This window comes from Rattus norvegicus, chromosome 1 (genome assembly GCF_021556685.1).
Source record: "Rattus norvegicus strain SHRSP/BbbUtx chromosome 1, alternate assembly SHRSP_T2T, whole genome shotgun sequence".
Classification (NCBI taxonomy): domain Eukaryota; kingdom Metazoa; phylum Chordata; class Mammalia; order Rodentia; family Muridae; genus Rattus; species Rattus norvegicus.
Window position 1 is genome coordinate 48,096,785 of NC_141534.1, and position 27,496 is coordinate 48,124,280.

The following is a 27,496-nucleotide window of genomic DNA, read 5'->3' on the forward strand; positions in this document are numbered from 1 at the left end:
AGTAGCCCCTAGGTAAAGAGTTTAGCTGTATTCCGGGTCGCTGTCAATCGCTCTGATTGAGTTCAACATCTGCAGCTTCTCGCCCCTCCCTCATTCTATGCTCAACAAAAGTTAAAGTCTCGATTCAAACTTTTAAAAAAGGAACATGTTTATGGGCAGAATTTCTTTAAGCTGCCCATATTCCAGCTATTAAAGGCACAGTATATGCATTCAGTCCCTGCAGCTTCTTCTGGTTAGGGTTATCTAAACCTACTCTGTTTAGTTTTGTCTTTAACAAGTACTAGGCTCTGATTTTGACCCCCCTCCCTGCCCCCCGTTTTGCTTGTTGATCACCTACAGCCCCAATCCTCCACTTCTGACTCCCGATTGCCCAGGTGTCTCACAGGTCACCTTCTGTGGGTGTTGGAGACTAAACGGGTGGCATCTATGTGGGACCCATGGGCTGGAGAGAAGGGGTATGAACTGCGTGAAGAGTGCCAAAGAGGCGTAATCTGTGGGGCTCCTGTTGTTTCTGGGTCCCCAGCCAGGCAGCCAGCTGACTGGACCAGTGGAACCTGGAGGAGGGGGAACGGGGGCTCCTGATGTGCTTTCATTTGACTTCAGCACCAACACCCAGGTGGGAGGAAAGGTGCCACATGTTTAGCAGAAGTGCCATCTCCTCTGCGGTGGCTGTTGTCACAGGCGACTTCGGCTGGAGAGGAGTCACTGCTTCAGTTGGCACAAAATGCTTCGAGCAGGTTCCTATTGGCAAGTTAACTCTCTTTAGTGGTTCTAAGAGTAGAGAAAAATCAGGTAGCCACCACGATCCGGTGACAGAACTTCGGTTGTGAGTGTGTTGCATTTAGGGTGGTGAATAAGACTCTTGATGTGTATCCAAGTCTTCACCGTGAGGTGTGGCCACCCCCACCCCCACCCCACCCCACCCCATTATTATGCTCTTATTTTCCTGTTCCAATATATCTTCTAACCAAGTCATCATACATTTGTTTTTATTTCTTGCTCTCTCTCTCCCTCTCTCTCTCTCTCTTCCTCTCTGTGTGTGTGCACATATGTGTGTCCTTTCCCAAGAGTTCCCCCAAAGCCCTCACTTACAGCTTATTATGATCCGTTGTTGCACCAGTGCTGTGCTAGCAGATGATGGTAGGAATAACTGTGGGCACTGGGGTCTTATTAGATCCTATTTGCAGCATTGTCCTTAGGTCTGCTCTGTAGGAATCAGGGTGTATACGGGTGAGCATGCTCTCTCTCCCCCATGGCAGTTTGAAGTTTCTAGAAAGCAGGAGGACCCTCCTAGCGTTCTGCTTCAGTTGAGAAGTATCATAGGTTCACTAAACCTTGGATCCTTATGGTTTGGTAAGACATCGCCACTGTATTCCATGGCTTTATCCTGGGCGCTGACATCCTTATAATCTTTAATCATCAATAGTGACAGAATGAAGTCAAATTACTCTGACCAAATTCTTTTGCCAGAGATTCAAAAACCAGTTAACCACACACACACACACACACACACACACACACACACACACACACACACGATACCAATATTGTCTGTTTCTATCCGTCTTTCCTCCCACCATTCTTTAGTTACTGGTTGGACACATACCCTGAGGTTCCCTGGTTTGATTGTTTAGTTTCATGCACAAATAGCTAACAGATCTGTTAGACTTGTTGTTAGGATCAAATACCCTAGAAAAATATTTGAACGGAAGAAAGATGTATCTTGGCTCACGGTTTGGGAGGCTTCACTATGGCCTAAGGAACAGAAGGATAACATGCCAGCAGGGCCATGCACTCCAGGAAGGCTGCTTACCTCATGGCAGCTAGGAAGCAGACAGACAGAACTGGACCCGACTGGACCCATTCCCATCCACCGCAAGGCCCAGTCTCCTACCACCCCCAACGATGCTGGTATATAAATCCACCCTCGGCCCTCCTCATTCTCACCCTTGAACAGATGAATGGGAAAGTTGGGCGGAGAGGAGTGAACTCAGCAGAACCCAGCAACAGGTGTTGGTGGTGACTTCAGCCCCTGGAGATTAAAGAGTAAAAATGATTATTCCCACGAGAGAAATGAAAGGAGAGATCACATTAGCCGCAGGAAGGTTGCTGAGTACACAGCCAGTTAGTTCTCCTGAGGTTCACCCATCCTGTCCTCAGCAAAGTATAGGATCTGCTTAGAAACAGAATGTCCTAAACAGTTTTCCAACAGCACGACCCTCAATAACTGGCTATCTTTTATAAGCTTTGCGTTGGTGAAATTCATCATCATCATCATCACCACCACCACCACCATCATCATCACCATCACCACCACCACCACCACCAAATTGATACCACTGAGGGTCACCTGGAAAAATGGAACCTCCACTGAAGAGTTGCCCAAATCACCTTGACCTGTGACCTTGTCTGTGAAATAATTGTCTTGGTTAACAGTGTAGGAGGGCTCAGCCCACTGTGGGTGGCATAATCCCTAGGCAAGTAGGTCTGGGCTGTGTAGCCGAGGTAGCTAAGCAAACCAGTGAACAGTGTTCCTCCATGGTTTCTGCATTGGGTTCTATGTTGGCTTCTCTCAGTGATGGACTGAAACCTGGAAGTATAAGCTTCTGAAGTAAACTCTTTCCCAAAGGTGCTTTCGGCAGTGGTTCTCAACCTTTGGGTCCCAGCCCCCCCCAAAGGACCATGGGAAAACATGGGTATTTATTTATATTATGATTCATAACAGTATCAAAATTACAGTTATGAAATAGCAATGAAAATAGCTTTATGATTAGGAGCAGGGGTCACCATAACACGAGGCACTGTACTAAAGGGTAGGCTTAGCATTAGGAAAGCTGAGAACCACTGGGTTAGCATGTTTTATCACAGCAACAGACTCTAGTCTATGTCGGGTTGAAGACGAAGGCCAACTCGTACACCTCACTTCCGAAATCTATTAAGTGAGATTATAACATCTACCTTTAAATGTTGACATTAAGTGGGAAACTATTCTTAGGGCAGTGACTGAAAGGGAGCCATATGTATTGTTAGAGTAAACCTTCCAAGGACCCCCGCCTATCCTTTGAGAGCCTTTAAGGAGCATGCAGGTTAATAAGCAAGAGTGTTAAGATAGCGTTATTGCGGACTGGAGAGATGGCTCAGCGGTTAAGAGCACTGACGGCTCTTTCAGAGGTCCTGAGTTCAAATCCAGCAACCATATGTATTGGGACACAACCATCTGTATTGGGACAGCTACAGTGTACTTATATATAATAAATAAATATTTAAAAAAAGACAGCGTTATTGATACTGAGAAGTGAGGTGCTGTGTAGTCCCTCATGAGGGCAGCGGCCATTATAAAAGTCCCCTGAGCCTGTGTAAGCAAAGTCCTCCATCTTACCCCTCAGAGTGGGAGGCTTACAGGGGTGCCTGAGGAAATGTCCCAGTCCGTTCCCTGGCTCCATCTCCACTTCCGAGCCCTCATCTTAGAACCGTAAAGCAGCAAGGAAGCTGCCAGAAGCAAGCAGATGTAAAACTTTACTCTTTCTAAACAGGTCAGGGCTGGATCTTCTTGGCAGGCTTTACTGAACATAGGGAGCACTGACGACCAGTGACACCATTTCGTAGCTGGGGAGGAAGGGACGCTGAAGGCAGCAGTGCTGGCTGTCGAGACATCTCGCCACTCTCATACTTACTAAGGGTCTCTTCAAAGGCTGCAATACGTTCATCCTCACAGCTACAGAACGGGATTTGAAAAGAGCAGTGAGCATTGCCGACCAATGCCTTCCCCTCTGAGTGATGCACGCGTGGATACATGCAGCCTTTTCCTCGTGGCTAAAAATCCAAAAGTGGAAAACCTTCGCTTCTAACTACAGAGATTCCATAGTTACCTCTCATGGGGGTAGGGAAAAAAAAAGGACAAGGATGGGGAGAGAAGTGAGGTTCTTGTTTCAGACATGTTTCAACCCCAGGCATGACCGTCTGTCTCCTTGTGACAGGTTGAAGGAGGGTGGGGGGGATCCCCCGTATGAGAATTTGGTAAAATTCTCAAATTGTCGCTGTTAAAAGTCCACTGATGTTTGTTTCAAGGAGCAGCATGGGGCCAGCGATATGGCTCAGCAGGTAAAGGTGCTTGTAGTTAGGCTTGACAGCCTGTGTTCCATCCCTGTGACCCACATAGTTGGAGAGAACTGACTCCTGCAAGTGGCTCAGCCCTCCAAAATTTATACCTTGGCATACACACACACACACACACACACACACACACACACACACACACACACACACACACTGAATAGACAAATCTAAAATGGTAGTATTTTTCTTTCTATTTCTCTGCCTCCTCCTTCCCCCTCTCCTCATCCACCCTTCTCTTGTTGACTTCTTTTCGTGTCAGTTTAGCTGATCCCCTCAGGAATAAATGAAGAGTCACTGGGAGCCAATAGAACTGTGATCATGCTTGCCTTGGCAGTGGTACTTGGAGACATTTTTGGTAATAAAAGTGCCATTTCCTGTAACAGTGGTGTCGTTCTAGGTAGAATAATCTTTATTGTCTTGTAAGGTATTACCCTTGTAGCACACAGGGTTCCCAGTTTGTGTTTGTATGTTCTCTCACGGTAACAAAGTGCCTGAGGTAACTAACTCAGGAAAAGAGAGGGTTTACTTGATTCGTGGTTTGAGAGACCCGAGCCCATGGTTTTGTAGGCTCATTTCATTTCTGACTCAATTAGGGAATTCTAGAAAACAGTGCTGGGGAACAGGTAGTGGAATAAATCTCTTCCTTCATGGCCAAAAAGCAAAAGAGGAAGACGACAGAGACCCGTAGTCCCTTCTGAGAGGATGCCCCAGTTATTTAAGGACTTGAATAGGTAGGCCTTAACTCCTGACAATTCCACCACCTCCCAACAGTGGTACTCTGGAGACCAAACCTCTAACACATGGGCCTTTGGGGGAACATTAGGCATCTGAGATGTAGCTGAGGCTGGCTGTCTTCTGCAAATAATTGTCAGTTCTAGTAAAGTCTCTGTCATGGATGGGTTAGCTCATTATATAGTGGAGATGTACTCTCAGGAACCCTAGGGACTGCCTTCTCTAGATGCTCCTGGGCAGACTGTATCTAGTTTTGTACCATTCTCTGAAGACATCTGCAACATGTTGTATCTTCTTCTGGCCAGATGCTGGGCATACTGTGGGTTGCAGGATAGCTGGGGGTTGATAGAGATGGCAGCAGTAACCCTCAGGACCTCACAGTGATGGGCAAGGATATTTGTGACTTGATATGGTTCCCTGGGAATCTTAAGAGACTTCAAATCTTCATTATACGCTCTTACAGGACAAATGCCCACTTATTTGTGTGCATGGTGTCTTAGTTAGGGTTTACTGCTGTGAACAGACACCATGACCAAGGCAACTCTTATAAAGGACAACATTTAATTGGGGCTGGCTTACAGGTTCAGAGGTTCAGTCCATTATCATAAAGGTGGAGCATGGCAGTGTCCAGGCAGGCATGGTGCAGGAGGAGCTGAGAGCTCTACATCTTCATCTGAAGGCTGCTAGTGAAAGACTGACTTCCAGGCAGCTAGGACTAGGGTGTTACAGCCCACACCCACGATGACACACCTACTCCAGTAAGGCCACAACTTCTAATAGTGCCATTGCCTGGGCCAGACACATACAAACCATCACAATGATCAACACATACAAGTTCTACAAGGGTTCTGTTTGTTCTGTTCTATGTTTCTCAGACACACGAACAGTACCCAGAACACAGCCCACTCATTAAATTTGTGTTTAATTAACTAGTCATAAATTGCAAACTACTTAAAAACTCCCCTGTGTTTCAGTTTTTGTACATTAGGAAATCGTATGAATTGATAAAATGTATAATTAATAATGCTTTGTAGAATATCTTTAGCTTAACTGTATTTGACGTGATTCTTCTGAAGTCAGAATGGAGTAGCATCCTTTTTCAAATGTGTTCAGTGAAGCAGGAGAGATTTTCTTAGTCACTTAGAAAGCCAGTCATAGAATTAGGATGTTCTTTGGCTAGGACTTTTTTTTGTAGTATTTCTTTATTTCTGCTCTAAGTGCTCTAAGCAAATAAAGCACTCTGATATCTGATATATCTATACGTACATACATGCATGCACACATCCCCTTGGAACTGGAGTTATAAGGCAGTTGTGAGCTGCCTGCTGTGGGTGCTGGGCACCCAACTTGGGTCCTCTGCAAGATTAGCCCATGCCCTTCAGGGCTAGGCCATCTCTCAGCCCCAGCCACCTATGGTTTGTTGCTTTCCTTCTGAGCTGGTGGGAAGTGATACAGTGCATTATGCAGAAAGGATCCGTACAGGTTCCTAAAATAGGGTAGTGATGCTTAATTATTTAATGGACCATATCTGCATATCCTGGAGATTTTTCTTTTCTGCGGTATAATCTTGTACATGATTTATTCATGACAGGGTTATTATGTCTGAGCAATAGAATTTAAATTAAGGATTTCAAGGTAGTATGCTATTCTGTAGCTGGCTTGTTAGCAAATCTGGAGGTGTTCTTATAGATACTTAAAATCAGTTGCATTTAGGAACTGGGGCCAGTAGAACGTCTTTTGACTGAGTTGCTCAGGTAAGGGCTGGGACCCATCACAGTCTCTTTATTTATCTGTTCCTTAAATGTAAAAGACAGATTCCGTTTTAATTTTTGTTAAATTTGAGTCATGATCTTATAGTGTAGCACAGGCTGGTCTGAAACTGGAAATCCTACTGCCTCTACCTCCCAAGTGCTGGGATTATAGTTCTCAGATATATTGTCTGAAAGTTTTTTTTCTTTTTTTCTTTTTTTCTTTTTTTCTTTTTTTCTTTTTTTTTCCGGAGCTGGGGACCGAACCCAGGGCCTTGCACTCGCTAGGCAAGCGCTCTACCACTGAGCTAAATCCCCAACCCCTTTACTTCATTTTAAATTACATGTGTACATGTGTGTCTGTGTGGGAATGTGCACCTGAGCGTAGGTGTCCACGGCAGAAGCAGGTGTCAGAGCCTCCAGAGCTGGACTTACAGCATGGGGGAGTTTGAGGTCCCTCATGTGGGTTTTGGGAACTGAGCTCAAGTCCTCTGGAGGAGTAGTAAGTGTCCTGAACCACTGTGCTATCTCTCTAGCCCCTCAAACATATTAACATTTTTTAAAATTAATTTTCAGTTAGTATATACAATATTGGACTTCACTGTTACATTTTTTAATGCTTTTCATTGTACTCTGCAAAAGCAATGGCTTCCTCTATCTCCAGTTGTCTTCCCTTAAGGCTTATTCACAGAGAAGTTCATGCATAAATACACGCACGAGTTTTGAGGTAAAATTCTGTGAAAACAATTCACCAACACCCCGTTCAAGATGCATATCACCGACAATGATTTTTATGTTTTTAATTAAAATTTTTTAATTGACACACAAGACAGAGCTACTTATAGATTATCAAGTAATGTTTTGATTCATGTTAAAATCAGGGCAGGCACATCTGTTACCTCAAACATTAATCATTTCTTGGCTGTGAAAACACTTATCTTCTGAAATAACCTGCACTTTCTGGTTTACTCATGTCCTGGATCCCTTGGTCCAGTCCCAACTCCCTTCCTCCAGGCTATGGAAACCAAGGAGGCTAGTTGTTTTAGTAGCTGGCCTTTTGCATGGGTACATCCTTAAACAGTGGGATACTTAGTTTCCTAACTCTTCAACTCTCCCCATGCCCCATAACTCTTCCTCCCTGTTCCTTAGTTCTTAGGCTGGACTCTACCAACCAGGCTGTAGCCTCAGCCAACGCTTTTCTTTATCAACACACTATCAAAGAACGTGTAGCCCTTTTCTTTTCTGAAACGATAACATTGACTTTGTATATTTTTAATATAAGGTAGCACCACATTGGATGCATTTACTTGTGCAGTTGGCCCAGCTTCTTCATTTGAAATGATTTCAAGCTTCCAGAAGAGTTACAAGAATAATTTACTTAGTCTGTAGACTTTTCAGAGTCCTATCATTTGCTGATGGATTTCTTGCTCTCCCCTTCCTCCCATCTCTGCCTTATTTCCCCTCCAAACCATTGAAGATTAAGTTGACATTGTGGGCCCTCATGTCTGAATGCTTCAGCGTGTAATCAGCTTGAAGTTCTTTTGTTTCCTGAGGCAGGGTCTTGCTATGTAACCAATGTTAGCCTTGGATTGCAGCCGTTTAGCAACTGTGTAATCCTTGACAGAAAAGATACCTACTTTTGTCAATGTGGTGATGTTTTCAGATTTAGGAAGCGATGTCGTTTGATTTTACGGATTTAACTTTCCCATCCTTCTGGTCTCCTCACAGAAATTTGGTTTTTGTTTTCTACCTTCAGCCTTGCTATGCACTTATTACATATTCTTAGTATTCTATTTTTAATATTCTTTTTAAAACCTTAGGCTGTGTGCTTCTGTGCTACCATTAGTGATTGCTTAAGACATTAGTGTATGACCTTTAACCTTTTATAGTCCACTTTCAAATAGTAGTATTGTGTTTTAAAAATAACATGAAATTTAACACATTATCATTTCTTTAATCATTGTACCCTTTGTATTCCTACTGCCCTATATTTTATAACCATACATGGTGTAAAACCAGTAATGCTATTTTTTAGCCATTAATAATATTTAAAAGAAATGTTAAGCCAATGTATAATAAAAATGTTCTAAAGTGAAACATTTACATAAAGGTGTCTTTACACGTGCAGAATTTAAACTGGGCTCGATAACTGTTTTCCTGTATTTACTGTCTGGACCATGGTCTTTGTCCCTTTCATCTTCAGGGTTTGTTATGTTATTACATCATTTGTGTAATTTCTGTTGGCTCAAAACCATACCTCTCCCTGGCTGGGTGTAGTAGAGACTGAAGCCTAGCACTTGGGAACCAGAGGCAGGTAGATCTCCATGAGTTCGAAGTCAGTCTGGTCTACATAGGGAAGCTCTGTCTCAAAACAACAACCACTGTCACAAAACAAGCAAACCAACAAAACTACTACCCCTTTCCATGGTTCTCATATTTATTTTGCCTCCATTTAGGAAACTTGCATATTTTAGTGAATAGACTCTTCTATCCTGATGATAGAAGACACACATCTATACATAGATATATACACATCTATACAGTTGTTTTCTTTTGCATATGTCACTGTGTGACACTTCTCCCTGACTGCCTTTTTATAGTTCCGCTCGCAGTGGCTGCTGTATGGCATATGTCTGTGGCTTTCTCTATATTTATCCTGCTTGGGACTTGCTGGGATTCTGTAAGATAATATCTCTCCTCTGACTTGGAAAAATTCCCTTCCTTATTTCCTCAGATACTTCTTTTGCTTTTGTCTCTTTTCTGTTCTGTGACTGTGTGTACTCGTCCGTCAGAGCGTTTTATACAGGCTACTCACTTCATCTCGTGCTTTTCTCCTGACTTCCTCTTAATGTTTTCCGTGGAATAATTCCAACCAATCTGTCTTTAACTGTACTGATTACATCTATGTTTGGCCACCTTAACATCTCACTTTTTCTTGCTTTGGTTTACAATATTCTGCTGAAGAAAACACTTGTCCTGCAACTCCAGTGTCCCAGGGATCTCTGGGCTGTGTCTTCCGTGCCTCCGGGTTCTGTTTCTTCCTTCTTTGTGTCCATCAGACTTTTTGATTGTATGGTAGACAGTGTGTGTAAGGAACTAAAGAATTACAGTCATTTATGCAATTCTAATATCTTTAATGTGTTGGTTGAGTCAGCCTAAGTTGTACAAGTTCAATATCCCTCATCTAAAATGCTTGAGACCCTTTCATTTTCTTCTCTCATCTTGCTATCTTTTTTTGCATGGACATAGCTGCAGGCACTGCTGTAGATCTGCTTTAGAGAGTTTATGTTTGACTCGGACCCAACTCATGGTGTCAGGTGTGGAATTTCCATTGGTGGACTCGTTGGCACTCAGAATTGTGGACTTTTGTATTTGGGATGCTTGATTGAAATGGTTGTGAGTTTGGGAGAAGCTTCAGTGAGATTCATCACCGATGGCTTTTAAAGGCTTGAGAGTTGTAATCAGACTTCCTCTCTAGCAGTGTTCATGAGGTAAGTCCTGGCCAAACTGACTTTATGTTTTGTAGTCTAGCACCAGTTTAAAGAACTGTGGGAAATCTCTCTCAGCCTTTTGTTTTTGTTTTAGATCCTGCCCTCAGCTTTCTGGGCCTCAGGCCATTCCCTCTGTTTGTTACCCTGGCTACAGCCATCCCTGGTTAAGTACCAGAGACGGGTAGACTCCATTTTTAGCTCATGCTTTTGAGATGGGTCTCAGGGGTCTCTCTACTCTCCTGTTCATCTCCAGCCCTTAGTGTGACCTTGCAGTGTGTTGGACAGAGACCAACAGGAAAGACTTGCCTGGCGGTGCTCGCTTCCTCTGAGGCTGCTACTCTTTGGAGTTCCATCCCTATGACAATCCACATGTGGCCATTGGTGCCAGTCAAAAGCTCAGCTGGTTTCTTCTCATGCCTGCCCACAGCAGACTGCTGTTCTTCCTCCTGCTTTGCAACCAGAAGTAGCTGTTGGTCCTTTTCTCTAAGGAAGGGTGCATGGCAATATCAGCTCCCCGAGAGGTTTGAAAAGCTCTGCTTGGGTTGCTTCCCCAGCTTCCAGCCTCTGAGGATTTTTAACTTGCTGTTGTATTTCTTGGACTCCTTACTGTATTGTTTCTTGTGTAAGTAATTCACGTTTACTGCTGTAATGGCCGATCTATGTAAACACGTTTTGATTATTCGTCTGGTTCCTTTTAATTATTTTTTCTCTGATTCTGATTCTTAGAAATTGCTGACATTTTTTAAAAAATAAGATAGAATATACCAGACTGTCAATTCAGATATTTTGATCTTAAAAATGTGTCCTGCCTATGCCTGTAATATCTAGACTGAAATGCTTAGGACTGAGTCTCTCTCTCTCTCTCTCTCTCTCTCTCTCTCTCTCTCTCTCACACACACACACACACACACACACACACACACACACACAGGGAGAGAGAGAGAGACAGAGACAGAGACACAGAAACACAGACAGAGAGACAGAGAGAGAGACAGAGAGAGACAGAGTCAGAGAGGCAGAGAGACAGAGAGACAGAGACAGAGAGATTAGCATGGATTCAATGGCTTAACCTGATGATAAAGAAAAATACCCAGTGCTAAACCTGTCAACTGATCAGAGCAGCATATAATTATCATCAAGATGAATAGAAATATCCTTACAGTGAGCACAGTGATTTATTGTAAATCTTCACCATTTACTTTAATGCTGGTTCTTTGCTTTTAAAAATAGCTTTAATATTTTGGCCCCTTTACTTTGGCCCTTGAATGTCTTCTTTGGTCTTGTGTTTCATTTCCACGATGTCCGCCACTGCATTGGGTCTTCTCCCCCGTAGCTGACTTTGGCTGAAAACCAGAGAGGAGGCAGGAGCTCCACAGTCACCCATTTCCTGATGCTCTGAGGGAGATGAAGAACCACCCGCTGGTGCCCCAAGGGACCCAGAATGGAAAAGAGGGTGACAGACATCACTGCCTCTGTGTGTGTTTCCTTGCCCAGGGCTGCATTCCTCCCGTCTGTAGGGCTTGTTAAAAATTTATTTTAGAACAATTTAAGTACGTCTAAACACTCAATTAAAAACAGGAATTTATATATAATCATTTCCAAATATCTTCAAACTGGATTTTTAACCAACGACTTTAAAGTCTAGGGGAGTTAGTGTTGCTGCTGGGAATGTGGCACCATGGGAATGTGGCAAGGGTGCTGGGTGGCTGATAGGGGAGGGTGTGGCCAACTGCTGTGGCCCTGGGGCTCTTGGCCCAGTGATAGCCTTATCAGCGGAGGGATGGCGGTGGAAACCCTAGGGACAGATGTTTAGCTATGTGAGTGGGCTGTCTCATGGTGGTTTCCCCACTTTCTTTAAGAATTCAGGGCAACTGTTTGTTTTCACACAAAATGACAGAGTCCATTAAAGGCATGGTTCTGTTGCTTGAGAAGGATTGCTTCTCCTTACACTGGTTGCGGAAATTAGTCCCCGGAAGGAAGTGTGTCCTGGGCTCTTTCTGGGATGAGGGGCCTGTGTCCCCTTGGCTTTCCCTGTCCTCTCCCTTAGGAGGAGACACCAGGAGGACCTTCTGTTCTTTGGAATTTTCCCTTCCTTTGGCACCTCGGATGCTCTTCTCTTCACCGTTAGTCATTCTCCTCCTCCTGTGTTTCATCTGTTCTCTCCTCCCTCACATGAACTGTGCTCGCTCCCCGTCTGCCTTTCTCACTTTCTCAGGCAACTTTGCACCCCTGTGATGGTGATTCTGGCTTTCCAAGCACGACTCCCAGGTCTCTTTCTCCCTCTACTCTGACACCTGCTCTATCCAGAAGATGCCAGCTACCAAGACCTGGAAACCTAGAGGTCTCAGAAGCTTTCCTTTGCCTCAGGATCTGCTGCTCTCTGTGAGGTCACCTCCTGGGCCTCAGACTGTGCCCGGGAACTGTGTTCACCCCTCCCACTCCTCCCACTACCATCTCCAACAGTTTTTTCCTTACTGTCTCTAGATCAGTGGTTCTCAACCTGTAGGTCGAGATCCCCTTGGAGGTCGCAGATCATCAGACATTTACATTACAATCCCTAATAGTAGCAAAATTACAGTTATTAGGTAGCAACAGAATAATTGTAGGGTTGGGGGTCACTACAGCTCGAGGAACTGCCGTGTTAGGAAGGTTGAGAACCACCGTTCTAGACTGAGTTCTTCCTGTGTCTGAACTTACAGTGAGTGTTCTTCTGACTTTTAAACGTCTTCACAATTTCCTTGACATTCTTTCCCTATCAGCACAGGTTCCGTAGCTTTTCCTCTTGAATCTGGATCTCCTGAGGGAAGAATGACGTATGGCTAAAGCGATGCTGTGTGATTTCCCAGGCTAGGTTAGGAAGCAAGATTAAAGCTTCTGCCTGATTCTTCCATGTGTTCTCTCTCTCTCTCTCTCTCTCTCTCTCTCTCTCTCTCTCTCTCTCTCTCTCTCTCTCTCTCCTTCCCCCACCTCACATTCTCAGGAACATGCCCCACTGGAACTCTAAGCTTGACATCTGAGAAGTCTGGTACCAGAAGCCTTCTTAGTCCAGAGATTGTACAGCGTACAGGCCACACAGAGAGGGACCCCTTAGCTGAGTGAACGAGACATCACATGATTCTGATTTCTGCTTCACCCGTTAGATGATCCTCTTACCCCACACCCCCGATCTCTCTACCCGTCTTTGGTCTTCTGTTTACTGAAAACCGATTGTGGCACACGGGGTGATCCCTGACAAGCTCTGCCAGTTGCAGTTTATGCATAGAATAAAGTTGTCATTGTTTTAAGCAGCTATGTTTAGGGAAGTTTAGTACACAACCATAGTAACAGGGAAGCCATGGCTAGAAGTTCTCAAATGAGATGTTGGGAATGCCTTTGGGGGGTATTTAGTAATTAATATGTGATTACAATAATTTAAAAAAACCTCTCAAACTTCAGCACTGTAACTTGTTGCTAGATATTGAGCCAGCTTCTCTTGTCTCCTTCCACTGCAGTGACTGTCCATGAGTGGGAGGGACATAGTAAATTCATACCCCGATAGGCTCATGCACAGGCTGGTTCTTCACTGGAGATGGTCCTGATGGGAGAGCTACTTCAGCATCGGTGGCCTTGGCTCTTATATGCCACACCAGGATAGCTGCCCTGCTTCCTTTCCCATTCTAAATGTCTTCTTCCCTCGTTCCAGATTCTAAACCTCTAAGTTCCCTGCCACTGGGAATGTGGAAACCTATTGCGTGGGAAACTACATTCGTGCAAACCTGTCTATACCTGGTATCCAAGGCCTTTCTGTTGCTCTAAGAATTAAGTGCGGTAGGCAAGCATCTCTGTTATTTCAGTTCTGTATGTCTGTTGATTCTGGAGGAGGTTGAATGCAATCATCACTGTTTTGTGCCAGGAGTTCTAGTTTCTCATGGGACCAGGGACGAGGTTCACTGTCTCTGTGGCTCATGACTCACTAAGACCTTCCCTGTGATAGCCTGGGATGGCCTCATGCTTAGCAGAGTCCCATTTCCCCTACAATTGTGGGTGACTCCCCAGCTAAGGATTCCCAGTGATTTGATCTTTTGAGTGGACCTCAGCTTCATAGAATCAGAGCAATTTATCATCTTGAATGGTCCTATTTTAGGGTCTCTTAACCCCATGGTTTTCCCATACAGTCTTGATGGTTGATAAGAGCATATTTTGAATACATGAGTCAAAGTCCAGTTAAATTCAGCAGCTATATATGGTCTATTTATCTTACTAAGCAGGGGAAAGAATTATTTCCTCTGATTACCTCAACACTCAAGAGCTTCGTTTGCACTTCCCTGCTTCTCCTTAAAAATTACACCCCACAGAAATTCAACCCCTGAATGCTTTCAACACGCATGCGTGCACGCACACACACACACATGCACATGCACACACATGTACACATGCACACACACATGCGCACACACAAATGCACACATGTACACACACGAATGGTGATTGGCACTCTGTTTAGGGGCTGTTCTGCATTACTGTTTGTGTTCTTAGACCATTAGGTATAAGTGAATCTCTCAAAAGGCATACTTTCTTTTTAAGGTAAGTAACTCCTGAATATTCAAGAAGCCCATTTCTCTAGCCTAAATCTATTAGTCAGGACTAACATGTCTTAAATATTCATTTATTTATGGAGTGTGTGTGTGTGTGTCACAGTTTATAAGAGTTGGTTCTTTCCTCCACCATGTTGGCATGAAGATCAAGCTCAGGTACCAGGCCTGGCAGCAAACATATCCACCTGCTGGGCCATCTTGTTGGCCTATGGGTTTTATATTTTATATTTTGTATTTCTTATTGAGTTCAAGAAGCTTTAAAAAAAAAAGCCCAGTCTGGCGCACATAGGTAATTTTGTAAAGAAAGTTTGCCCAGCATGTGTAAGGCCCTAGGTATAAGCTTTACTAATCTAGGAAGCTATTGAAATTCTGCATTGTTATTTAGAACTTGAAGCAGCAGCCTCGTGCAGTGCCCACTAACCGAGCTCTCCTGCCTTGTGGCTGTGGATGTCTATACTGTAATGGGGACATCTATGAAGACGCTGTCAGGTTCCTGAATGTGACACTGAGACGCCTACTCATCCTTATATGAACCACCCGTCTGGGCAACTCGCCTGGGTTTGTATCAGTACCCAGAGTTGGCCCTCACTGGTTTCTTCAGTCAAAGCGCTCTGGCTTTTCTGCCTTTTCTGAATGGGATCCGAGTCAAGCATGGAGAGTGGCAGGGGAAGCTACTACCCATACCTCAGTGAGACGTAACCATGATTTTAGTGGCAGGAAATGACACCGATCTGTGGCCAGAGCTGCCCCTGGTCCAGGCTGATACCAAGGGCCCTTGGACGTTCTTTTCTGGCACCTCTCGAGATACTTTTCTTTGCCATCTTCAGGTTCTAGAGTTGGTTGACCCCTTTATCTTCAGAACCAGCACAATGCCACCTCTCTGTGCCTTTGTTCTGTAATAGCATGCCCTTGCCCGAAGCAGGAGAGGCCCTCCTCTTTTAGGCACAAACAAAGTGACCCTGTCCTCCGTCAGTGTTGGATGTGAGGATTTTTCAGCTGCTTGTCTCTCTGCTTTCTGCACAGCGGTGCGTTTTTTCCTCTGTTTGACTGGCCTTGAAATTCTGAATATCTCACACAACCTCTAGCTGCCTGACGTTATCGTCCTGGCTGGCTCGGGGGAAGGACAGACCTTGGTGGTGGTGACCGTTCTGTTGCGGTCAGTTTCCTGAGAAGGGCTCGGCAGAGAGCTGGCAGAGACCAGCACGCTCAGCAGCTGGTGGTGTAGAGGCTTCCTCAGAACAGGCAGCGAGGTGGGAGAGAATCATCCATCTGGCTGACCACTGTGTCCACTACAGAGCGACAGTTGGAGGCCACAGATGGTCAGTTCCCAGTGGGGTGTCACAGGCTTTGGGAAGACAGGCCCAGCTGCATGGGAAAGAGAACCATGCAGCAAGTGGACCCAGACAGCTCCAGGTGGGTACCCGTCTGCACTGTCCAGGTCTGCCTAGGCAATGACTTGATCTAGTAGAGTTTAAAAGTCCGGCCTCCAGGTTCTAGACTGAGGTTCAGTAAGAATTCCTGTACCCAGGAGGCCAGGAGGAGCCCAAGAATGCCAGGTCTGGCTACAGTTTTGGAAGGTGACAGATACAGCCTCAAATGCTGAGACCGTGATGGGAATGTGGCTGGAATGGTGTCAGGTGAGTCCAGTCCACTGTAAAGAGGTCTGAGGGTAGGTACACTTACCACTGCCCTGTCTCCCCTTTCCCCGGGTTTAATCAAAGGCTTGCCGGCCCAACCTTTCTTTGTGGAAAGGGTAGCCAAGGCTGAGAGGGGCAAGAATCTGACATGTGACTAAACTTTCTGCTGAGCGTGGTTAGACCTGTCTTCTCCTGAGGAAGATTCTTAAACATTTTCATTGTCTTCCTAGCCTTATTAGTTAAGGCAGAACAATGGGAGCTAATTACTCACAGAGAGGAGAGGAAGCATGAGAGGAGAGGGAGATGTCTTGCGAGAAGGTAGCAAAGGGAAGCATTTCTTTTCTATTTTAGAGCGGCTCCAGCCAGGCTCATCTGCCTCGAGTTTCTGATTGGAGAACAGGTTCTGTAGTTAGGCTGGCTCTCTGTGAACACAGTGAGCAGCCCCACAGCAGAGGGAAAGCCCTGGCTGAGTACGAACAGTCAATGCAGAGTAGACATCGGGTGAATGGCTTGCTTGGTGTCTGTAGTAATTATGTCAACTTAGCCTCCTAAGAAGAATGATTTGTCTTGTAGTGACCAAGATGACAAAGACATTTGTGAAGCCAGGGGATCTCCTGCACCCCACCAAATCTGACTGTTCCCAATGGTCTTAAGCAGACTGCTCCTGATTGACAGCGCTTGGTCTGACAGATGATGTCATGCCCCTGAGCAGGACCCTCCTTTTCGTTCCTTTGGGACCTTGTGTCTTCTTGTTTGTTTCTATTCTTTTTTTTTTTTTCCACGAATCTTTGACCTCCCCTTCCCCCTCCCCCTTACTTTTAGTTAGGATTTATTGGTCTTGTGAGTCAAGAAACAGCTACTGAGTGCTGTTACATGCTGAGTGCCAGGCTGTATGTGGTAGAGGCAGTACACGTGTAGATCTGTCAATGCTAGATAAATGGGGTGGGTACATCTGGGATGAAGGGAGTAGTTCCTGAACGTGCAAAGCAGTACCTTGCCATGTACAGCTTATGTGAGCCCTTCCTTCCGACAGGCAGGCCTTGGTCTCCTCTCTTATGTTGTGCCTTCTATCTCTAAAGAGTTTCTTTCCAAGGCACAAAGGCAGTTGCGATTTGCCTTACATTAAACTCCAGAAAGCTAATGGAGCCATGGAGGACATTCTCATGGGCTTCTATCCCTAGAGTAAGGCCCCTTGCCAGCCAGGGCTATCCTAGAGTAAGGCCCCTTGCCAGACAGGGCTAACCTAGAGTAAGGCCCCTTGCCAGACAGGGATACCCTTATAGCAGTTCTTTTGCACACATATTCCTCTGCACATCATTTGGACGTCTCCCCTCCTCCAGCACAGACCATATTCACTGTGGATCTCACCATAGACAGGCTGAAGGGAGGCCATGATTCTGATCCCACACACCAGTCTGCTGTATCAAGGGCCAGGGTGGGCCCACAACACTTGCCAATCAAGTGTCTTTGATAGAGGAGAGGGGATGCCAGTGTCTGGGACAAGGGCAGTTTTGTTCAATACTATTTGGGTTGCCGCCATCATGGCTGAGTTAAAGCTTTTCAAAGCCACAATCACTGAGACATCTAAGTGGTCAGCTCCTTACCCACTACCACGTGCAGTTTAATGCTGAAGTTAGCTATAAAACGCAGACTTATGTTTTCCTATGGCAAAGTCCCAAATAAGTTTGTGAATGTGAGATCTCTGTAATCTTGAGGTTTCTTTAGTTACTACCGAGGTCCATCCTGGGCAACTTGTTAGATGCTGTTCTCAGTTTTCTTGAGATGGACCAAGCTCAGTTCAGATCTGCAGGCTCCTTCTGTGTCCCTCCTTGCAAGTGATACTTCTGTGTAGGCGTGGCGTGGCGTGGGGTGGGGTGGGGGTGGATTTTGCTGTCACCCACAGAGGTCCTTCTGTTACTGTGTTCTGGTCCCCAGAACGAGGCAACAAGGAGGATGGTTAGCTGGTATTCTCTAATTACCTTTGAATTCTTAGAGGATGATTCATTGAGATCCATCCAGAATATACACCGAGGCAGACAAGCTCCCTAAAACCATCCCAACTCCAATTTCACCCAAAGGCCTTTAGTTTGTTTTACTGTATTAATTTATTCTATTTTAGTCTAGAATGTTCCATTCAGGTAGCGCTCTTTGACCTGGTAATTTGATTTCACAGTGTCCTTCCCACTCTCTCTGAAGCCAAGCTCTCCACATTCTCTTTAGCTCTCCTGAGCCCTCTGCCCAGCACTCTTACCTGCCCCCACCCATGAGTCTATGACATAATAACAAAGTAGATCCTTGCTGGTCACACTCAAGCACACACAGCTGAAGAAGCTTCTTGACTCTGCTAGTCATAGCCCGGCCTGGTGACAAGTGCCAGGTCTCCATGCACACTCTGTCCTATGAGCTCATGGAGGCCACACTACCTCATTCATGGGTTTATTCTCATGTGGGTCTATTCTGTGTGTGTGTGATTCACAGTGGGTTCCGAATTCATGTTTCTTGAACCATATTTAAATTGAGACTGCCCAAGAGGAGGCACCAACAAAAAGTGTCCTTTACACCCCAGCGTACCCATGTCAAGCCTTCATGCAGGTGGTCTTACAAGTGCCTCTTTTGTTATGAATGTGTCAGACGTTGATGACTCTCCACAAATAGCATCAAAATGATTCTGTTATCTGTCTCCCAGTGTTTGATGGAGAGTTCAAAGATAAACACAAACATTAGTGTTTTGTGTGATGGACTTCGCCAAACTTTGCTTTTCAAAATGATTGCTTTTTTATGTCTTGCTCAGTGTTGACTCTAATCTCTCTCAGTAAATGGTATCCTGGAATTTTTCTAGCGTCCCCCGGCAATCTTTTCTTTCACTATAGATTTGTTTTACAAGTGAGGAAACAGAGACCTCAGGGGTTAGATGAATGACCAGAGACCACACAGCTGCCTCTCCATGAAGGCAGGTGAGATGTGTACCTGGCTGCTGCTGGCTCTGTGTTCTCACCACATGCTGTCCCTTTGTCAAGTATGGAAGAGAGTGAATGGAAGCCGGGTGTTCTATCCTGACAAGGCAGCTGTGGCCAGCCTGAGAGTCTTCTGACAGTTTTCTGTGTTAATCTCCCAGTTCTTGAAGAAAGTAGTGGGCAGTGAACTCTCATGGAAGCCATCGATGATTTTAGGCCAGTTGGGTATATACAATTGCTTTCTGAACCAGACCTGTTTCATGGTACAAAAACTGTGCTGATTTCTCTCACCTGAGGGTCTATTTGTCTTTTAGAATGAGCAGATTTTTTCCAGCTCTCTTTAAAGCTCCTAACAAGGAAAAGGAAGGGTAAATAAAAATCTCAAGAATCACTCTTGGGTCAGGAAAAAGAGGTTTTAAATACAATTTCTGTTATCCCAATATATCAAAAATTATTTTTATTACAGTTGCATATGTGTGTGAGAAGGAGAGAGAGAGAGAGAGAGAGGAGAGTAAATGTAGCAAACCAATGTGAGCTTATCCCCGACTAGTTTACAAATAAATGAGACTCAGACTATGGTTATTTTATTTGACTTTGACAATTATTGGGGACATCACCCCTAATCTACCTTTCCAACTGCTGGCCTGGTTACCTCCCCAGCCACTTACAGTTTCTCCTGGACACATTCTCATGGTCCATCTCCCTTCATGGCGGCCTCCTCCTGTCTTCTCCTCCTTCATTTTTCCTTCTGGTCTCTCCTCCTCCAACCAGGTCACTCCAGACTCACCCATCTCTAATCCCTCCAGTAACTAACTCAGGTGGTCAACCTGGCAACAGGTGCCTGGCCCCCATCCTGCTACACTCACAAATTGTAAGGAAAGTACCCAGTCTGCTGGTTATGGACCAAGGTACATCCTGTGGCATGTGTTTGGGTTGGAATGGAATAGCCACTGGTTCACCCCACCCTCTCTACTCCCGTTAGCTTGCCCATCTCCAGGTCCTATTGTCACTCTTCATCCCGCATCCTCCCTGAGGACAAAAGGCATTTGGGGCCAACCAGACCTTTTGGCCTGTGCTGCTTGTCAGTTGTCATGTTGTTTCTGTAGGGAAACACGATCTGGATTTCCAACAGCCAACCTGTAGATGTTGGGGTCCCCTGTTCAGGAAGAAGCCTCTCGTGTCTGTGGAGCTGATAAACTAAACAGAGCTCATTAGCTTAGCTCAGATTAGCAGTCTGATCTCATTAGCTAAGGTGACACTTTAACATGTGCGCCCTCTGCCAGCATGGTGACAGAGAGAGAGAGAGAGAGAGAGAGAGAGAGAGAGAGAGAGAGAAGCAAGCAAGAAGGTAGAGCCCTCAGACCACGTAGACCTTCCCTCTGGAAGGTTGGTTTCCTCAGATTTCATATACATTCTCCAAGAGCACACATATGTACACACACACACACACACACACACACACACACACACACACACACACACAAGCATGTGTGTGTGTGTGTTGTGTGTGAGCATGTTCATGACTTATGAGTGGAAGAGAGGACTATGGCAATGACTTAATTGGTATAGTGTGTTTTTCACAAGCATAGGGACATAAATTCGGATCTCATGCAGAAATCCGGGCCTATTTACACACATCTGTAATCTAGCTCTGGGGAGGCAGATAGACAGATCCCAGGAGCACGATGGGCAGCCAGACTAGAAGAACCAGCAAGCTCCAGACTTAGTAAGAGGCCCTGTCTTAAAAGGTAAGGTGGACCACATTGTGGAAGACCCTTTGTGTCAACATCTGGACTGTACATGCATGTGCACACACATGCACAGACAATATTTCACCACAACACAAGGTTTGAGTGTATTCTTTATGTATTTAGAAAAAAATGATATGTAAGTGAATTAGAACCATGGGTGATACAAACACACGTGGGCCAACCTAGACAGAGGTTTCAGAAGTGACAGAGTTTGGATGTGGTTGGTTAGAATGTGTGGGGGAAGAGTGTATGGGAATTCTCCTTTGAAAATGACTGTGGGTGCTTTGGACACATGCTCTTTTAGGAGGGTAGAACCAGGTGTGGGTATGTCCATGCCTGGCGAATGGGCCCCTCTTGCTGGCCCGTCCCTGCGTGCCCTGTTTCTACCAAGTTGGTTAGGATGGAATGCAAGCTTAGAAGTAAATACACTTGGCCGGGTGGGCTGCCTAGGGAGAGAGAAAGCAATCAGGAAGCAGGTGTTTTCTAAGAGAGCCCCGGCACCCCATGCTCTATTATACGCTGCTATGCTGCTAAGAATTACAACAAAACTGTTTGCCCCCCCAGAAGTGGCACAGGCTGTGTGCAGAAGCAGGCACAAGAAGGCACAGGCTATGTTACTAATGGCCAGTCTTTAAGGCTTCACTTTGGAGGATGAGATAACCTGGAGCTAGATCTCTACTGGGTACACCTCTTTCATTGTGAAGTTCGTTTTGCCATAAATGGTAAAGGACAGGAACATCTTAGTGTGTTAACCATGATAGAAACTCCTATTTGGGGACAGTCCTCAGGCCCTTCTTAGGTATTGCCAGCTCCCGGTGCTGGCAGATATGGGACTCCATAGACACTCACTGAGCCCTGCTACAAATCAAGCATCTGAGGGGAACGTTGGACAAAACCCACACACCATGTCAGGGACCTGCCTTCACAGGACTGCCCGTCTAAGGGACTGAAGAATAACCCCGTCTCCTCTTTCCTTTTCTTCACGGTGTCCCACAGAAGTGTTCTGGTGAGACTGCCCCTTGCCCTGAGGTCATGTGAGGGGCTGGTTTCCCATCTCCCCCTGCTTCTCAGGCAGAGGCCTTCAAACACCTGGCCACAGTGGAGAGAGGCTGGCAGGTTGCTTGTCAGTGTTCATGTCCTGGCCTGGCTGTGTACCCAGAAGCGTTTGTTTCCCATGGATCCTCTCTCTCAGTCCCAGGTCTACCAAGTCGCAGTCAAAATATATATTGCTTTTCTTCACCTTCCACCACAGGTGAGAAAAGAAGTGCCGAGACACACTTCTGCTGTGTGGACACAGCAGATATGTCTAAAGAAACTGGCCAGACTCGCTGTCATGTATTTTGTTTGAAAAGATAACTCTGACTGGAAAATGTTGTAACTGACATATATATTGACATGCAGACCTGTAGCTAGATGTATTTGAGGTAGAGCAGCATGTGTGTGTAGAGGACACAAAACCAAGTAGCAGGCACTTTCGAAAGAACTGGCCGTGGCTTGGAAGCTAATGAATTTTTACGGGAATCGAGTCTGAGGAATCCGGGTTCCTCGGAAGCCCCGTGGGATGTGACAGATGAAAGGAGGTGACACATCTAACATTACTTGCCTTTCTCAAGAAGCTTGGCTCCATCTTTAACACCCCAGTCCTGCTTGGATAAAGGAAATTACATCAGTGACAGAGAATAAAGTGCAGGGTGGTGGGACAGTGATGGAATCCAGGAAATGTTATTTATTCAAAGGTCTGCAAGCTTTTTGAGCTAGGAAAGCCCGCCTCTAAAGGTTACATACTGTAAGATGTCATTTATATAATGTTCTCAGAATAACATTACAGACAGATAGGGAGAACAGCTACACTGCTTCCAGGGGCGAGGGGAGGGCGAGTGGGAATTGTGTTGGTGGGACAGTCTTAAGTCTTGAATAATCTCTACATGTGATAAGGGAATCATAAGTTTATACTCGGGAAGGGGGAGAGGGAGGAGGAGAGAGAGGATATGTGAGTGCATTCTGGGAATGGTGCATCTGGAGAGGTCTGTAATCCCCCTCCTTGGGCTTCACCAGCGTTTGCAAAGTGAGATTTCACTAGTAAGGGAAGTTAGGTGACAGGCGCTCTCTTAGAAAACAAAGCCAGAGAAGAAAGTTAAGGTCAAGGAAAATATGCAGAGCAAAGAAGAAGGAGATGAGAAAGGTAAGGGGGTGTGGGTGTTTGGTTTTTGTTTCTAATTTCCTGTGCGTCTATAGTTATTTAGTATGCAAATTAGAAAGAACTTTCCAGGCGCCTCTGATAGGCCGCCAGGTTCAGACCACACAGCCGCTGGCAGCTGTCCGTTAGTACGAAAGGGGTGGGAGGGACCCTTCAGACTTGGTTCTGGGGATACTTTAATCGACGGCCAGGTAACCAGTGTGTAGCTTGGAGTAGTCATTGCCTTCAAGATGTGAGTAGAGGTGACTATGCTGGCTGGAAGGCACCTCGCAGATGTGTGTGTCTGACATTTGGACCCCAGTTGATGGAGTCGGTTTGGATGCTTGCACAGCCTTCTGGATGCCAGGTCTACATGGAAGACATACTTTGGAGGGCTCTAGCTTGGTGCTGCCATTTGAGTATAGAGTTGCCTTCTCTATACAGAATTCTAGCCCAGCTCTCTGCTTCCTGGTCTCCTGCTTCCTATCCCTTCCCTGCTTCCTGCCTCCCCACGCTTCCGGGTTTCCTGTTCTTGTGGTCTCTCTCTTTCTCTCTCTCCCTCTCTCTCTCTCTCTCTCTCTCTCTCTCCCCTTCCTCGTTTCCTGCTTCCTGGTTTCTCTCTGCTTCTTGTTTTCTCTCTTGTTTCCTGTCCCACCTCCTGCTTCCTGATCTCCTGTTTCCTCTCTCTCCACCTCTGCTTCCATGTTTCCTGTTTCCTTCTCCCTCTCCCCCTCTCCCCCCCCGCTTGCCCCCCCCCCCTCTCTCTCTCTCTCTCTCTCTCTCTGCTTCCTGGTCTCCTGATTCCTGTTTTCTCTCTGCTTCCTGGTCTCTCGCTTCCTGCTCCTTCACTCCACTTCCTGGTCTTTTGCTTCCTGCTCCTTCACCCCGCTTCCTGGTCTCTTGCTTCCTGCTCCTTCACCCCGCTTCCTGGTCTCTTGCTTCCTGCTCCTTCACCCCGCTTCCTGGTCTCTTGCTTCCTGCTCCTTCACCCCGCTTCCTGGTCTCTTGCTTCCTGCTTTCTCTCTGCTTCCTGGTCTGCTTCCAGCTCTCCATTTCCTAGTTAGCAAGAGATGGTAAGAGCACCAGCCATGCAGTCTTGGCGTTACAAACTCTGCCATACTCTTCCCACTAAGGTGGAGGATGTTGAAACCATGAGTCAAAACCAAACCATTCCTTCTTGAGTTGTTCCTGTCAGGCATTAGGAAATAGCAGTAAGAAAGGTTGATCCACTAAAATGGCCAGGGACCCGAGGAGTGAGGGAGGTAAGGGTATCTGCTTCTCCTGGGGCAGGAAAGAATCTAGTTATGTTCACAGTATGTAATGGGAGCGCTAACCCACGATATTGTGGGGTTCTACGAGTGGATAGGCTGGGGAAATGCTTGACCCCAAAGCTAGGAAAGGAGAGTGGAGGAGAGAACAAAGCCTAAAGAATTCATGTTTTTAAAGAAGCCCCAGAGGTTTGGTCTGTAACAGCTTCAGATGGATACTTGAGAGAGAAGCTGAAGTTTACTGTTGAAAATTGTCACAGAGGCAAAAATTGTCCACTGCAGAGGTGGACAGAAATGAGTTGAGGAAAACCCTGGCAGTTCAAGGAGGACAAAAGTGTAATTGCTGTTTCTAGGGGAGTTCCATGGGCCTGGAAAAGCACCTGGGATAGAGTGGATAGTCTCTATAGACTCCGGAGGCTGTAGGTTTGTGCAGCCCTTCTGGGAGGTAAGGTCCAGCCAATAACCTTTTAGGCCAAGACTTTATCTTTACAACCGCAGACAGCTGGAAGGCAGTGCTGTAAAACACAGGTGCGCTCAAGGGAGTCAACAGAGGTGTTCCTGTGAGAGGGAATCACGGGCAGCCAGCCCTCCCTGCTTGGTGGCCTATGGGCAGGCTCCGCTTCTGTGGTTCCGTTTCTCAGTACTCAAGCGGTGTGATGTCACGCTTTGCTGTAGGAAAGGGCTGTTTCACGGTCTTGAAATGACCTGAACTAGCCCGTGATGCTCTTTCCGACTGATGCCCCCATTCCTTCTAGTCCTTTCTTTTAAGTCAGAAGACATCCAAACCATTTCTCACATTCAAAAACTTCGTGGGAAGGATGTGTGGGCGCAAAAGAGCTTTCTACAGTGCATTTTCTTAAATGTCTTTTTCCATCTAAAGTGTGTCTCCATGGAGCCTTGAAACCCCCATCGACCCACAAATTATCCTTTCCCTTCCCCAGAAAATCTGTGCCTGTGCTTGGTGTTGCGTCAGCGGTGGGGTTGTAAGTGATGGATTTCCTGTCTATTAATTGCGACTGTATTCTGTCTTTCCCAGAAAAGCAAAGACACACTGGCTCTGTGGGTTGGTAGCACAAAAGTTATCTGAATGCTTCTTTCTGTACTGACTTACTTCTCAGAGAAGTTATGCATCACCCGTGTCACCAGGAGACAAGGGTACCGAGTCTCACAGTGACTCGATGCCAGGTCCAGGTGATTGGGCCTTTGCACACTCAGTGATGGCGCAGGGAGTTTTATGCAGATATGCATAACGCTATGTAAAGAACATAAAAGAGCAGGGAAAGATTCTGGATATTCTAGGTTCCTTCCAGAATGATCTATGCTTTTGCTCATTAATCCCACAAAAGCACTTCCCTGATCTCTGAACTTGGCATTAGAAATGAACTGGTAACAAAACTAGACGAGATCCTTGAATTCATATGCAGCAGAGTTGGGAGAATTAGTTTGGGTCCTCCTTGAAGCAAGTGCTTAGGGATTAAACAGACACAGATTTTTGTTCTTAGGAGGGGTGTCCTGATAAACAAGGGGACTATGGGATCTGGCAATTCCCAGAGGGCCTTTAGACTGGTGGTTCTCAACATGTGGGTCGAGACCCCTTTAGCTATAGCTCCAAAAATATTTACATTACAATTCGTAATGGTAGCAAAATTACAGCTATGAAGTAGCAATGAAAATACATTTATGGGTGGGTGGATGGAATTCACCACAATATGAAGGACTGTGTTAAAGGGCCACAGCATTAGAAAGATTGAGACCTGCAGCTCTAGACCATCTTGGCGTTGCCCTGGAGATGGGAAGAGGAAGGCTGTTTCATTGGCTGGGGCTACCCCTGGGGGGCATGGCCTCTAATAAACACTCACAAAGGGACTTCCCAACCTGAGAGGCAGAGCAGCGCTACATTCATTAGGATGTCTATGATAGGAGGGCCTGGAAGTAAGGCCTCCAGTTGCCTCCCTGCAGGTTAGGCAAAGGTACTAACTCCCAAACACCATGAAAGATGTTAAGAGATGGGCTCTGTGAAGCAGGTAGCACCGTGTGAGATGTAGTATATCTAACTGGGCTCTTCGTGTCCCCCACTCTGGGAAAGGCACCCCATTCTAGAGAGCTGCCGTCTCAACACTGAGTAGGAGCTAACTGGGAGTGTTTTCTGAGAAGGTTCCTCATAGCCTGTTTGAGGAACAGGAAGAAGATAAGGGTCATGTCGTTCTGTTACACAAGCAGTTGGGGAGGGCCCTGAAAACTACTAAGGCATACTCTTGAGATAGTAATCCTTAAAGTGTAGGGAGCTGACCAGAGGCTCAGGACAGGATGGGGACACAGTAGGAAGGCTGTGAGGATGCTGCTGTGACAGAGATGGAGTTGAGTGGATAGATAGACTGCAGAGCTAGAGGGGACTGTATGTACTGAGACTGGACAGGAAGGGTGGGATTGGAGGAGAGGCCCTGATTTGCAGCATGGGATGGATGGGTGTTGGAGACAGGTGAGAGAGAGATAGACAGGGAAGAGAGACAAAGTGGGGGAGCTTATCTGCGTATTACAGACAGCAACTACACATGAAGAAAATACTCATCTGAGGAAGTGAGGATGGGGATTCTCAGAGGGTGAGCAGAGGGGGAAGTAGAAGAAGAGGAGGAGGAGGAAGCATGGGAGGAGGAAATGGAGCAGGAGGAAGGGCAGAAAGGGAAGAGGGAGAGGAGGGGGAGGAGGAGGAGAAAGAAGGGAAGGGAGAGGAGGATTGGATTGATGCACCTCTAGGAAGGCAAGAGTCTTTGAGGAGGGAGGGGCAGCCAGTGCTGAAAGCACAGCCATATTTGGTGGCAGGCTAGTCATTGTTGACCGTAAGAACTGTTTGGTGGTACAGTGGATGGGGACAACAGATTGGAGTGGGCTGGGGGATGGTGGGATACAGGAAGAAATATAGAAGTTTGGCCATGAAGGGTAGAAGGAGAAGGGGAAGGTAGAGAGAGGAAGGGGGAGGGTAGTTCAGTTGTTGCTAGAAGAGGTTCTGAGCTGGGAGGGGGTTTGGACTTGTTTTTGTTTGTTTGGGGGT

At 46.0% G+C, this 27,496-nt stretch overlaps 1 protein-coding gene across 8 annotated transcripts in view; it reads left to right on the forward strand.

The window, feature by feature from the left end:
• Positions 1-27,496, forward strand: part of Zdhhc14 (zDHHC palmitoyltransferase 14) — a 270,303-nt gene that overhangs the window by 1,895 nt on the left and 240,912 nt on the right.